Here is a 15,224-nt window from a genome sequence, read left to right on the forward strand (position 1 = left end):
CGCCTTGTATAACGGGACTAGCACCTCCTTATCTCTACTAGAAATATCTCGCCTAATGCATCCCAAGACCGCATTAGCTTTTTTAACGGCCACATCACATTGCCGACTCATAGTCATCCTACGATCAACCAGGACTCCTAGGTCCTTCTCCTCTTTCGTTACTTCCAACTGGTGTGTCCCCAGCTTATAACTAAAATTCCTGTTAGTCATCCCTAAATGCACTTCTCACTATTGAATTTCATCCTATTACTAATACTCCAGTTTACAAGGTCATCCAAATCTCCCTGGAGGATATCCCGATCCTTTTCCGAATTGGCAATACCTCCCAACTTGGTGTCATCCGCAAACTTTATCAGCCCACTCCTACTTTTGGTTCCGAGGTCAGTGATAAATAGATTGAATAAAATCGGACCCAAAACCGAACCTTGAGGAACTCCACTGGTAACCCCCCTCCAACCCGACAGATCACCTTTCAATACGACCCGCTGCAGTCTCCCCTTTAACCAGTTCCTTATCCACCTCTGGATTTTCATTTCGATCTCCATCTTTTCCAATTTAACCAGTAATTCTTCATGCGGTACCATATCAAACGCCTTACTGAAATCAAGATATATTAGATCCACCGCATTTCCCTTGTCTAAAAAATCTGTTACTTTCTCAAAGAAGGAGATCAGGTTGGTTTGGCACGATCTACCTTTCGTAAAACCATGTTGTAATTTGTCCCAATTGCCATTGACCTCAAGGTCCATAACTACTCTCTCCTTTAATATTTTTTCCATGACTTTACATACTACAGATGTTAAACTAACAGGCCTGTAGTTACCCGGGTCACTTTTTTTCCCCTTCTTGAAAATAGGAACTATATTAGCTAATCTCCAGTCAAACGGTACAACCCCCGAGTTTAGAGATTCATTAAAAATTATCGCTAACGGGCTTGCAATTTCACTCGCCAATTCCTTTAATATTCTAGGATGAAGATTATCCGGCCGCCTGATTTACTACCGTTAAGCTGTTCAAGTTTGGCTTCTACCTCGGATACTGTAATTTCCAACCCCGCACCTTCATTCCCATCAGTCACTCTGCCACTATTCCTAAGCCCTTCATTAGCCTCATTAAAGACTGAGGCAAAATATTCGTTTAGATATTGTGCCATGCCTGGCTTATCCTTAATCTCCACTCCGTTTACAGTTTTAAGCAGTCCCACTTCTTCTTTCTTGGTTTTCTTCCTATTTATATGGCTAAAAAACCTTTTACTATTGGTTTTAATTCCCTTCGCAAGGTCCATCTCTACCTGGCTTTTGGCCTTTCTCACTGCATCCCTACACCCTCTGACCTCAATAAGATAGGTTTCTTTGCTGATCCCTCCCATCTTCCACTCCTTGTACGCTTTCTGTTTCTGTTAACGGCTGGGGCCTCAGCTGCTGCATTCGTAGGGAGGTGATAATACTTGTCCCCCTGTGAGATCCATAGATGGATTGCACTGGAGAAGTGCTAAGGACTTAGGGTAACCAGAGAGCAGATGTGGAAAATAAGAAAAAGACCCAAAAATCGTGACTGTCCCTATAAAATCAGGACATCTGGTCACCCTATAAGGACTTGACTCTGGCTGGAGCCCTAGACAGCAGGTCAAGTTAGTTCCTGTTTTTAGTGGCCCGTGTGTTTCCTGTGCCCCTGAGCGTGACCTCTCTGCTTCCCAAGCCAAGAGCAGCGAGCGGATGCTGACACCACAGCCCTTTCTTCCGGTGCAGCGAAAGCTTTGGCACGGGTGCAAGTAAACTCCACTCCTGTAGCGGCAGCGCAGGAAGCGCCTGCTATTGTAGCCACTTACCAGAAGTGCCACTGAGTTAACTTGCAGAAGGCTCTGAAATGGAAACGTCGTAAACCACCAGAGCGGTGACTGTGCTGTGGAAACAGATTTACGCCAGGGATGGCTTGGGCTCCTGGTGTCAGGTTTTTTTATTATTAATAATAATCCCTTGCTCTCGTATAGCTCTCAAAGCGCTTTACAAAGGAAGAAAGGATCATTATCCCCATTATACAGATGAAGAAACTGAGGCATAGAGGGGCAGTGACTCGCCCAACGTCACCTAGCAGGCCAGTGGCAGAGGTGGGAATAAAACCCAGCTCTCCTGAGTCCCAGGGCAGTGCTCTAACCACTAGCACACACAGTCACTGTCTAAAAAGTTTTAAATCTATGAGAGCACTTTTTAAAATGTAAGCTGAGCTTTGCAGCTCATAACCTGATTCCAGCAGTCGGAGCTTTACAAAAACCGCTATATCTCAGGAGAGCTAGCTCCACTGTGTTTTCATCCCTCATGTGGATGTCATAACTGTTAAATAAAAGCCTCCTGCATAAACCCAAAATAACCCGACTCCTCAACAGTACAACACTTCTCACCCCAAGACCACAAGAAGGGAGATGGTAAAGATTACTTGATGATAATGCCTGCAGCTGTAATTTTCACTCCATGCAGCTGAAGAAGTGAGGTTTTTTTACCCATGGAAGCTTATGCCCAAATAAATCCATTTAAGGTGCCACTGGACTCCTCATTTTTGTGGATACAGACTAAGACAGCCACCCCCCGATTCCTGATTACTTGATTTGAGCCTGGGCTAGGAATAGCAGTTGAAAGAGAGAGAGAGGGAATTGAGCTGTGCCTGCAAGATCCTCAAAAGCCTCGATACAGAGACACGCTTCCCTCGGGAAATGTCAGCTTGCCCTGGGCAGTCCGAGAGCGCAGACTCATTCACGTGCAATTGGATGGCGCACGTAGCCAGAGCAGACTTACTCAGGATAGTCGGAGATAGCAGCTTTGGGTCACACATGGTCCATCCTCGCACGCCTCCTCGTGCAATGTCATGTTGGTGTGAACTCAGGCCTCCTCTGCTGTAAGGGGCATTGGGACTGTGAACGGCAGGTGGTGTGATCACGCCACCTGCTGGTGGAGGCCCATTGGTGTGGAAAGATGGTGGGAGAAACCTACAGGCTGGCAAGTTACTGCATAAAAAAGTAGTTCTTACTCCAGTGATCTGTTCCTTGCCTATACTCGGATGCATAACTCCCCGTTTTATTTCTGTGAGCCCTGCAGAAGCCAGCGCACTGCTGGGAAAGTGGCCTTTCAGTTCCTATCATTTATCCCTGTGCTAACAGGCTGGTGGTAATGGGATTGCAGGGGTGTCATTGTTGGGGGTTTTACCCTCATGCATCCACTGTGTCCCGTGTTTGTTCATTAGCATCCTCGGCTGCAGCTAGTCCACCCACTGCAATGGCTAGTCCCAAAGATACTGTACACCAGAAATCAGGGATCAAAGACATGGGGAAATTCTAGCAAAGCAAATCCGGGCTCTGCAGCAGCATTTGCGAAGCAGGTAGTAAAGATACTGCGTTACCACTGTATGGGAGTGGGACAGAGGAGTGAAATAAGCCAGCAAATGAAGGAGCGAAATACCAGGCTGTCGGGGAGAATCACGCCCAAGGGGGGATGAAGACGCGGTAACTGCGCCGGTGGAAATACCAGCAGGCCCGCATGGCGTGCCCTCTCCAAAGCAGGAATGTACAGGAGCCAGCCCTTTCTGCCAGTGTAATCCATGCTAACAGAGCGGCTGTTCACCCCTCTAGTGGCTGGGCCATGCATAGGGGTTTACGGGTCTGCTACTGCCCCTGAGCTAAAGGGCCTGTTCCTTTGAGCCCAAGCAGTAAAGGTTTGCGGTTTGAAATATCGGGCTCTCTGCAGGGCTAACTGTGGGGAGGGTTGTCTGGTCTGTGCCTTGCAGGAAGTCAGATAAGAGAATCTAATGGTTCCTTCCGGCCTTGAAATCTGTGACTCTAAAACAGGATGTCCTGGGTTCACAACCTGCGGATGACCTGAGCGTGGGGAAGGGAGCAGTGCAGGCTTCACTGCATGTCCCTGAGCCATCCAGCCAGTGCAGGGAGGTGCTGTGTACTGCATCTTACTGTTGCTTTGAAAAGGATATGGGCTCACTGCCCACCAGTGCTTGCTAATGGCTCTGTCAATGCAGGGAGCCTGGCCAGAACCTCTCCATGATGCTTAGCAGGTGCTCCAGGCTTCGGAGCCGGCGATCCGCATTCTGGGGGCGGACCCTCCTTTCACTCTTCTGCCACTCCTGCACTTTTTGATTTTCATTACTTGAATGCTGCATTACTGGTCTCCCATGTTTAAGAAGGATGAGTTCAAACTGGAACAGGTTCAGGGAAGGGCTACTAGGAGATCCGAGGAATGGAAAACCTGTCTTATGAAAGGAGACTCAAAGAGCTTGGCTTGTTTAGCCCTAACCAAAAGAAGGCTGAGGGGAGATATGATTGCTCTCTATAAATATATCAGACGAATAGATACCAGGGAGAGAGAGGAATTATTTAAGCTCAGTACCAATGTGGACACAAGAACAAATGGATATAAACTGACCATCAGGAAGTTTAGACTTGAAATTAGATGAAGGTTTCTAACCATCAGAGAAGTAAAGTTCTGGAACAGCCTCCCAAGGGGAGCAGTGGGGGCAAAAGACATATCTGGCTTCAAGACTAAACTTGATAAGTTGAGGGGATGGTATCATTGGATAGCCTAATTTTGGCAATTAATTCATCTTTGACTACTAGCAGTAAATATGCCCAATGGCTTGTGATGGGATGTTAGATGGGGTGAGATCTGAGTTACTACAGAGAATTCTTTCCTGGGTGCTGGCTGGTGAGTCTTGCCCACATGCTCAGGGTTTAACTGATCGCCATATTTGGGGTCAGGAAGGAATTTTCCTCTAGGGCAGATTGGCAGAAGCCCTGGGGGGGTTTCGCCTTCCTCTGCAGCGTGGGGCACGGGTCACTTGCTGGAAGGTTCTCTGCACCTTGAAGTCTTTAAACCATGATTTGAGGACTTCAGTGGCTCAGACACAGGTTTGATACAGGAGTTAGTGGGTGAGATTCTGTGGCCTGCGTTGTGCAGGAGGTCAGACTAGATGATCATAGTGGTCCCTTCTGATCTTAAAGTCTATGATTCTATGATTTAGCAGATCTCCCTCCTAGAGCTATGCCAGGAAAACATCCTGCTGCACAGCTGTCTGGGGAGAGGGAGATTGCACAGGCCTGCATCTTCCTCTGAGCATCTCAGACCTTGCTTTGCATCTCAGCAGAAAGGCGGTGGCTCCATAGCGCAGCGCTGCCCTGTGCTCAGGCAGTGGCTCGGAGGGCGAGTGCCCCCTCTTGACCTTCTGCTTCACACAGATTCTCAGAGGACATCTCCCATCCAAGCGCTGGCCCTGTTCAGTACAGCAGATCCAATGGCCTCATGGCACCAGAGGTGAAAGTAAGCTGGTACGCGCTGGTACGGAGGACCGGTAAGAAAAGGAGACTGACTGAGAGAGGGAAAGAGAAGCCTGCTCCCTGCATAAGAATAGTTTAAACTCAGCTGTTCCCTGATGGTTCAGCCCCCAGGGCTTGGTTTCTGGCCTCCTTGTTAATTTCACTCACAGTAGCTGGGGGGAGGGGGTCGAGGGGACGGTGTGTTTGACCATGGCAGGGGCAGTCCCTGTCTGCCCCCGGGATGAGGGGATCTCTCCTACTAATATACACAACAAATACAAGCTTTTGGCTGCACAGCTTAAATCCTGAGCTAATAAAAGCAGGTGGAAGGGGAAAACTCACTGTCACATTGGTTTCTCGTCTCCTCCCTCCCCCTCCTCCAGCCAGGCTGCAGACAAGGCTCTGAATTCCTCCCTATTCTCCCCAGCAGGGGTTTTCCTCTAGGCTCTAGCTTGCAGTAGACTGGCTGAGATGCCTGCTATTGCTGCCTGCAAAAGAACAGTTTAAACTCAGCTGTTCCCTGTGCAGTTCAGTGTCCAGAGTTAGGAGCTGTTTCTGGCATCCTTGTTAATTTCACTCCCAGTTGTTGTTGGGTGTGTGTGACCATGGCAGGGGCAGTTCTTTTCTGCCCCCAGGATGAGGGGATCTCCTAAACACAATCAAAATCAGGAGCCGTTTCCAAGTTCAAATCTATCCCATTCCCTCCCCAGCAGAGGATCATGGTTGTGATGTCCAAACTGCTTGCAGATCCTCTTTGAAATGTTATTGTTTAAAAAACAACACAAAAAACATGGAGAACATGGTGGAAAGATGTGTCATGATGATTAGGGTTTATTTTGGGCAAAGCAATTTTGCTAAAGCAACTAAAGATTTACAGGGAAAGCAAATAGCCCCCAGAGACAAAACCACAAAGGGATTGGAGGAGAAAACTGAATATTCAGCAAAATTATTGTGCCTCCTTTGAAAGAAATAGTAGTTTTCATTCCAATCCACCCTCTTTCTATATTGATTTAAACACCTGAAATGTCCTTAGGACAGCGGGTGGAATCTCCGATCTCTTTTTGTTTTGTCCTGCCTGCAGAGTGCACAGGCTGAAATTGATAAAACTTTCTTTAAATATCTTGTATATTTCATGAAGGCTATTCCAGTTGTCCTTCATTCACCCCTGACTTTCCCTTCCTCTCCTCCTCCCCGGCTCCCTCCCTGGCTGGCTGGCTGTGGTTTTTGCCTTGGTTACTTACTCCTTGGCAGACCCAGCCCAGCAGCACCTGCTGGCTCTCTGCAGGCAGCAGCCCACAGGGGCCGATTGCTGGGGTCGCTGCTGGTCGGTGGCAGGCTGCAGCTGCATTGTTTGTGACACATTCATACACATACACATACATACAGTCACAAACAATGCAGCTGCAGCCTGCTGCCGACTGCCCCGACCCCAGCAACCGGCCCCTACTATTGTATTTTAATAGTATTGGAGATCCCCTCATCCAGGGGGCAGAAAAGAACTGCCCCTGCCATGGTCACACACAGCTTCCCCCCCCTCCCCCTCAACACCTGGGAGTGAAATTAACAAAGATGCCAGAAACCTCTCTTAACCCTGGGGGCTGAACCATCAGGGAACAACTGAGTTTAAACTGTTCTTATACAGGAGGCAGTCTCCCTGCTGCAAGCTAGAGGGAAGCCTCTGCAGCAGTTGCTGAGTGCCAGGCAGGGAGAAAGCACAGAGCCTAGCATCGGCAGCCTGACTGGAGGAGAGGGAGGGAAGACACAGAGAAAAATGTGACAGTGAGTTTTCACTTTTTCAGGCTTATTCCAATAGTAAAGTTTTATTACAGACAGTCCTGGTAGTAGTAATAGTAGCTTTATTTTCTCTCTCTATGTCATGCAATGGGAGGGATCCATGAAGTACGTAGGAGAGGTGGGTGGATTGCCAGCGATTGGACCATATGGTTAAGAAATGTAAATTACTTTCACCCCTGCCCAAACCCCAGGGTTCCCAGCCGCCTCTGCAGCTGGTAGCTCCGGGGTTATTTAAAGGGTCTGGCTCCTAGCTTCAGCCGAATCCCTGAGCCCTTTAAATCCTGATTTAAAAGCCCCAGGATTTAAAGGCCCCACCTCTTCCAATAGAGGCCACGCCTCTTCCAGTTGAGGCCCCTCCCCCTCCACAGGACTCTGGAGTACCGGTAAGTCCTTTAAGTTACTTTCACCCCTGCACGGCACCACCTACCCCTGGGGAGAACTGGGGAAAACTCTTCAACCAAAACTTTTTCAGCCAAAAGTGCAGATTTGGTGACCCCAAAACACTTAACAAATTCACATCTGTTTTGACTGGGGGGGAAAAAGAAACATCCCCCCCCCATCCCCAAATTCCAGAATCAATCAAATTTTAAAAATTTCAATTCAAAGTGTCTGCTTTGAAATGCTCATTGTTTCTTTAAAGTTTAAAACCTGCTCAACATCTAAACAAAACGTTTTGTTCAACTCAAACAATTTTTTTTTTTTAACTTTTGACTTGCCAAAAAAATCTACATTTTTCTTTTTGGTTTTGAGTAGCCAGTGAACCAAGAAGTCCATGACGTGCCCAGTCCTACCTGCAGTGCCTTCTTTCCTTATGGGCTCCGGACCTGCCGCAGAACCAAACTTTTGGCTTCCCTTGACCTCATCACTGTCACCAGAGACAAGAATCGAGCCCCATGGGAACTGGCTGCTCCTAACCAGACCGAGTTGATTCTGGCAGCCATAGAGGTGACTAATCTAGTGTCAACAGCTGACACAGTTCAGCTCCCCTCCAGCTGCATCCTGTCAAAACCCCGGCAAAGAAAACCAATCGGCAGCCGCTGCAGGAACAATGCAAAGTCGGGCAGGAGGAAGCGGGGGCCCAGGCTGGGTCCAGTTCAGTTACCACAGTGTAAACCAACAGCCAAGGAGACTGTGCTCTGAGCTGGCCCCAGCAGGCGTGAGAGCAGATTAGGGTGCCCCTTGCACAGCGCAGAGCTCACCAGGGGATTTGTCAGAGACCAAAGGTTTTGGTGGTGTCGTAACTTGAGCTGCAACCGGGAGGGCGGCCCCTTCACAAACTTGCCCTAGGAGAGGAAGGTTTCTTCCTGGGTGTGGTTTGGAACCCCCTGCATTAGCACTCGCAGCCCCGTTAGTTCTATCTGACCCCCCTTGCCATGGATCTGAGTGCCCCGATCTGTATCCTGCGAGCCAGGGCGGGACTATTATCCCCAGGGGGAACTGAGGCACACAGACTAAGTGACTTGCCCAGGGTCATACAGGAAGTCTGTGGCAAAGCAGGGACTTGCACCTGGCTGTGACCACTGACCCATCCTTCCTTGTGAACTGACGTTAAGCAGCAACGTGAGACGTGGTGTTACAACAGCCAAAAGCCCCGACTCAGCCCTGAGCTGTTAGTGAATGAAACCAGGGTCCGTTCACTGGCTGGGGAAAATAAACCTTCCTCTGGCTCAGCTGCTTCCTTTGCTGGGCACAGACCGAGCCGGGGAGCGGTAGAAATAACACTTCATGAGCCTGTATTTCAAAACACCATCTATGGCCTTTGTTTCCCCATGTTAATTCCGCCAGCCCGCACTCAGCTACGCTCACTGCAGTTACTGCTGGGGCAGGACCCTGTGGTCAGGAGAGAAAAGGGAAACCTAGACGCTTCGGAGCAGGAAATCCAGCACCTTTAGCTTGACTCGGCTTCCGCCGCTCGTGCCTGCGGCTAGCGCTGCAGGGCCCTGCGCTGATGCCTGTCGCCGAGGGCTCCACGCGTCACGCCTGCTCTCCTTGTGTCCCTCAGGCATACAAACCCATCCCGGCCACGTTCACGTCCCCTGCCGCTGCCTCCTCCTCGGGGATCTTGCCTCTCGGAAGAGCAGGCTGGGGTGCCGTGGTCTCAGCCTCTGGCAGCAGAAAGGGTTAATCTGTCCCTGCCAGTATCCACCAGGGCCCACAGGGAGGCAGGGCAGGGAACAGCCTGTTTTCCTGCCGGAAGCATAAGCTCCTTGGCCAGATGGCAGAGCTCCGACCCCAGACTCGCCGCACTACACTGGAGTAGCTTCAGCTCCCTCTCAAGCACGTTCACCTGGGCAGGCTGCAGGGGACCCAGCTCCCGGCCAAACCAAGGCCCGGAGCAAGCGAGAGGTCCAGGCCTGCCCAGCTGGGAGGTGCAGCCGGAGGGAGGCTCCTGGCTGGCTGAACGCCCGGCCGGGATCACTGGATTAGAGAGGTGAGGAAGAGGAGGGCTGCTGCAGCTCTGTGGGTCAGACGAGGCTTTAGTCATTGAGTGCATTGTCCTGGCCTCCTAGCATGACCTCCCCGTCCCACTCCCAACCCGTGGTAACGCAGTGTCTTTACTACCTGCTTCACGAATGCCGCTGCTGAGCATGGAATCCCCATTTCAGTGGGGGTGAAATCCTGGCCCCTGCGACGCCAGTGGCCCAGGGGCCGCCCAGGCAGTGGGGCCGGGGGGGGTGCAGGGGCAGACATGGCATGGGGAGTGACGCACCATGGAGCGACAGCCCTCACGTGAGCATGGGCCGGAGCAGGGCTGGCCTTGGCGCCCATCCCGAAGGAGCAGGTCTGTAGCCAGGTGGGCAGAGCGATCCAGTGCGGGCTCTCACCCCCAGTGAGGGGGCAGGGGGAGCTGAGGGCTGGACTTCGGGGCCCAGCTGCACCGGCTCGCAGGGTGGGGCCAGCTACTGGCAGAGGCTGAGGGAGCCCAGAACTCACCTTTTGTTTTACCCTTTCCCTGCTCGCTGGAGCAGGCGCGTTCTCCCCCCTGCCCCGGCTCCCTCCGCCGCTCCTGCTCCGGGGGGAGCCCAGGCCCAGGGATGCAGGCAGCGTGCTGGGTCTTGCAGGAACCTCCAGCAGCTCAGAGGAAACCAGCGTCTCCTCAAAGGAGACAAAGAAACTGACCGTGCACAGGAACCAGACGCCTGAGTTCCCGGCTCAGGAGCGCTAACCCCAGGGGTGTCTGAGCACAGCACAGCACAGCAGGCACTTACTGCTTGTGCGTTGACATGGACACAGGTAGTGATTCTGGGCATGGAGCGCTCTCCTGATCTCTTCCCCCCATGCACAGGCTTAGACGGGGCTGCTGGGTTTCCCCTCTGCCTTGCATGTGGTTGTGGCTTAGCTGTTAGCAGGGCTGTCTGAGAACAGATGCAAACACTCAATCAGCTGCCCCAGTCATCCTGCCGGGGAAGCCCTCTGCCCACTCCCTCCCCCCTCAATTACAACTGGTTCTTAAAGGGAGGCTGCTGCAGGAGGGGGAGGGGCACTACAATTTGCACTCCCTTTAAATGCTCCTGTGGTCCGTTTGGAATGATCCCACCCCCTCGTGTCTAACCAGCAGCCCAGACTGTCTCTCCCATTAGCATCCGCTTCGGAGAGGCTATTGCAAATATGGAGCCAAATCCAGCATGTGAGTCTCGAGCAAATCTCCCGGTGCTGTCAGGAGGAAGCGTGACGCTGAGTGAGGACTGAAGGGTTTGGCCTTTGAGGGTAAAAAAATCTCCTGGCAGCACAAGAATGAGCTGGCGGGACGCGCCTAGCTGGGGGGATGCGCCTTTGACTTCGAGAGCTGTTGTTTCTCACCAGTCAGTGCGATTGCTGGCTGCAGACGGGGGCTCTGACGGGCGGCTGCTCACAGGGCAGCCCGGGGTGAGGGACGGCGGATGGGCTTTTAGCCTACACGCATTCGCCAACACGCTGCAGAGACGGTCCCCGAGCCCGTCCGGTCAGACCAGAGAAGTGTTGATGGGAAATCGGCAGCTCTGCAGGGGACATGCTGATGCCATGTTGGATTTGTATTTAGGGAACCTAATCTAAATTTCCAAGAGCCCCAAGTGCTGCCTGCAGCCAGCCTTGTCCCAGCAGACAGGACTGGAATTGCCCCATTACCCATCAGTCCCCTCATCCTCAGCCACCTGCTCTGGCTTTCTAGACATCTCTCCCCCTGCTCCCTCCCCTCCTGTTCTGTTCTGGGAGGTTACACCACACTCCTCCCCAAAATGCTGTACTCCGGGGAGCGCTCAGACTCAACCTCCGCATTATCCCAGCTTACGCTGCTTTATAAGTACCCTGTTCTGGCCAGTGGCACCCCTGGAGCACCCATCCTCTGACCCCTTTACTGGCTTCCTGCTTAGTCACCCTCCATTACCTTCCCTGGCTTTCTGTCCATCCCCTCCCCATCATCCTCTGTCACCTTCCCTGGCTTCCGGTCCATCCCTAGCCACCTCCTGCGCCACCTTCTCTTGGCTTCCTGCAGATCTCCTTTAAAGCTGTCCCTCTCTGTGGACTCGCTCAGCTGTCCCATGACTGTCTGCAGCTGGGTCGCTCTCCCTTGGGCTACTCCTATCTGGAATGGCCTCACACACACCGCCCCTGCCTCCTCACTGAGTCACTTCCTTCGGGCTGCCTCTCACTGCGAAGCATTTTGCGGTGCTGCGTGTTACTGATGTGAGGATAACGTCTTGTACGGCACTGGGTACGCTTGCTAATCCAGCCCCGTTAGAGCTGCCAATTCCAGATCAGAACCATGGTCCCTTGAGACCAATATCTCCCCTGCAAGCGTGGCTGAGACCTGATGCTGCACAGCAGAGCAGGGCAAAGAGTAAACAGCCAAACCTTCCTGCCTCACGCATATTTTTGCTAAACCAATATGCTTAGCTCAGCTGGGGCTCTGCACTGTGGCTGTCCACCTGGGTGCCCATCACCTGAGCTATCTCGGCAGTGAATGCATTGCTATAGTCAGCCCACTCCCAGCCCCAAACAGGTTACAGCCAAAACCCACAAGCCAGAGAATGGGCAGGAGAGGAAACTAGTGAAGTGACTCACCCAAGGTCACACAGCAGGTCAGTAGCAGAGCTGGGATTAGGCTTTAGGTTTTCTAAAGGCCAGGCCAGGACCCTATTGACTGGCCCACACCCCTTCCTAAACAAGCTTGTTATCCCACTGTGATGGGTTGGGTCACAGAAACCCCCTTGGGACTGTCACCTGATGTGCTGGGACTACCTCTGAGCCCGTTTTCCCTGGCAGCTTGGGACTCCAGTACGTTGGCTTGTTTGAGCCAGACATGCCAGCCTGCTGCAAACACAGACCCAGGTCTGAACCACGTCTCTCACGAACTGCAGGCTTAACTGAAAGCAGCTTAAGAAGTGCCCCTGTCTCCAACATCCAGATACCCAGCTCCGAATGGGATCCAAACCCCAAATAAATCCATTTTACTCTGTATTAAGCTTATACAGGGTACACTCATAAATTGTTCACCTTCTATAACACTGATAGAGAGAGATGCACAGCTGTTTGCTCCCTCAGGAATTAATACTTGCTCTGGGTTAATTAATAAGTAAAAGGTGATTTTATTAAATATAAAAAGTAGGATTTAAGTGGGTCCAAGTAATAACAGACGGAACAAAGTGAATTACCAAGCAAAATAAAATAAAACATGCAAGTCTAAGCCTAATACAGCAAGAAACTAAATGCAGGTAAATCTCACCCTCAGAGATGTTCCACTAAGCTTCTTTGACAGACTAGACTCCTTCCTAGTCCGGGTCCAGCAATCACTCACCCCCCTGTAGTTACTGTCCTTTGTTCCAGTTTCTTTCAGGCATCTCTTTGGGGTGAAGAGGCCATCTCTTGAGGCAGCTGAAAACCCAAATGGAGGGATTTCCAGGGGGTTATATAGTCTCTCTCTTGTGGAGTTTTGGAGTCACATGGGCAAGTCACATCTGCATGCATGACTCAGTTCCCTACAGGCCAAGTCATTGCCCGCATATCAGCCCGAAGGTTCCCAGGAAAGCTCAGCTGTGGATTGGCGTCTATCAATGTCCATTGTTAGCCAAGTACTTCCATTGACTTGCATAACTCCTTCACACTATGTTGACCAAATCTGCCTTATGTGCTTTCTACAGCAAACACTTTAAATACAAGCATAGAGCCAACACTCATAACTTCAGATATAAAAATGATACATGCCTACGAATAGGATGAATACATGCAGTAGAACATAACCTAGCATAAAACATATCCCAGTTACGCCATATTTACAATGATAGGCATATTTCTATAAAGCATTATGGGGTGCAACATCACACCCACCCAGTCTGTTTGCATGGAAGGACCATGCTGACCCTCAGCTGGAGGACAGACTAACTCAAAGCCTTTTTCAGGCACTCATTAATGAATGAACCCTCCTGACAGGTGCACCAGGGTAGAGCTGGCCCAGCCGCCCAGCACTCCAGGGCTGGTCCCCGCGGCCACACCACTCAGTGATTACTTCAGTGGGAACCACTGCAGCACACAGACTAGCAGCATGTGAACCCGGGCGGCACCCTGACGCCTGCAGGAGCTGATCCGTTCAGCCTCCGTTATCTCACTCCTGAGGATATTAGTTAAAATCACCAGCACCTGTTGAAAACAGTGCCAGTATTCGGTTCAATTGCCCTGTACACACATGCCCCTGAGCTATCCCCGCTCATTTCCCCGACTCACCACCTGCCCCAGGGCCGTACTCACCAGGGCTGGCGCTGGTTGGTCCCAAGGAGACGTGAGCGCGTAGTGCTTACAACTTGTGTGGATCAAAGGGGGTGAGTTCAGGATCTTAAGTTTCTACTTGTCGTGAATACACTGACAACGGTACCTCTGTGTAGTGTATCTTCAGCAGCTGGAAATGCGGATGGAAACCCACCCGCCCTCCATGGCCACCCCAGCAGAATGGCTGAGCCAGCTAAGGAGAAGAAGGAAGAGGACTAGAGAAGACATGTCCCAAGAGATCCTGCAAGTCTCCACTGCTTCACATAACGAGCACAGGGCTGGGAGGTTCACCCTTGCAGACAACATGGACGGGGCAGAGCGGAGAGGAGAAAGGAGAAGGAGAGGGATGTGCAGCAGGCACTACTTGCGCTTCTCAGGCAGCAGACAGACATGCTGCTGACTCTGGTGGACCTGCAAGTTCAACAGTCCTGTGCCCACCTCCCTCTGCCGCCCATGGGCTGGTGACCCGGCTGTTGGGGGAGGCTACCCCCGACCCTTCCCCCTGTGCCCACGGCCCCAACCCTCCCCATCTGCCCCCTCCCCTGCAGGAGCCCAGAGCACCCCCACTGCAGCCCCTGGCCCCAGCCAGGCTGCATGGCCGCGGGGACCAGTCCTGGAGTGCTGGGCGGCTGGGCCATCTCCAGCCCCAGTGTGCCGGGTAGCGCGGCCCCAGCACCATCTGCCAAGTCCCTGCGGGAGGCAGGCCAGCCAGCCTGGGCCAGCCAGGGCAGAGCGCTGGGAACTGCAGGAGGGGGCCTGGCCTGGGGGCAGAGCATGGGCAGGGCCATGCTAGGCTGTTTGGAGAGGCACAGCCTCTCGCTGCCTACGATGCCCACCTGCCATGCTGCAGCCCCTAGAGACCTGCATATCGGGACCTCCCCTACATTCCATGGGACGTCCAGGGCTGCTGCACAACTCCTACCACTCCGCCCTGGGGGGGAGTACAGACAGTCACAGCCGCACATATGCCAACCGTGTCTTTCACAGTTCAGCATATGTGCATCTGAAATAGAAATGACTAGTTTTTCCCCTTAATTTATTACGTTATAAATGTTTTTCTATCCACATTGTTATGCAATAAAAACGTGGTTTTGGAAACATAATTCATCTTTATTAGTTCACAGCCTATGCTGGCTGGCACTGATGTCATTCACAGACAGCATCGATTGGCAATGTTATATTACTGCACACACAGCACTCACCCAAGGGGTCAAGGCCAAGCAGAGCACACAACAGCAACACACACCACTCTGACTCCCTGCACCGAATAGCTCTGCACTGAGCTCTTCTTTGTGCCTGGCTGGTCAAAATCAGCAGGCAGCCACTTCACCGCCACCTTCCACCCTGGTGGAAACTTTTCTCCCTTTCCTTCACAGCT

This window comes from Mauremys reevesii, linkage group 21 (assembly GCF_016161935.1).
Source record: "Mauremys reevesii isolate NIE-2019 linkage group 21, ASM1616193v1, whole genome shotgun sequence".
Taxonomy (NCBI): domain Eukaryota; kingdom Metazoa; phylum Chordata; order Testudines; family Geoemydidae; genus Mauremys; species Mauremys reevesii.